Here is a 250-nt window from a genome sequence, read left to right as displayed (position 1 = left end):
TACGCCAACCCAATGCAGTTCAGCGTGGCTTGTAGACTATGACATCAGACATTTATACGCTAAAATCAAATCAACGCCCACATACTAAGGTCCTAAACAGTTTCTTTGAGTCATAAATAAATATAGTGCTCCAGGCCTATTCAATTAAACAGGCAGTACCTCATATTGAAAGTCAAATAGATCACGAAGGGTATGTGTCTGTGTGTGTGTGTGTGTGTGTGTGTGTGTGTGTGTGTGTGTGTGTGTGTGT

The sequence above is a fragment of the Oncorhynchus masou genome, chromosome 7 (genome assembly GCF_036934945.1).
Source record: "Oncorhynchus masou masou isolate Uvic2021 chromosome 7, UVic_Omas_1.1, whole genome shotgun sequence".
NCBI classification, from domain to species: Eukaryota; Metazoa; Chordata; class Actinopteri; order Salmoniformes; family Salmonidae; genus Oncorhynchus; species Oncorhynchus masou.
The sequence above is the reverse complement of the archived record's forward strand: the minus strand, read 5'-3'. Positions refer to the sequence as shown.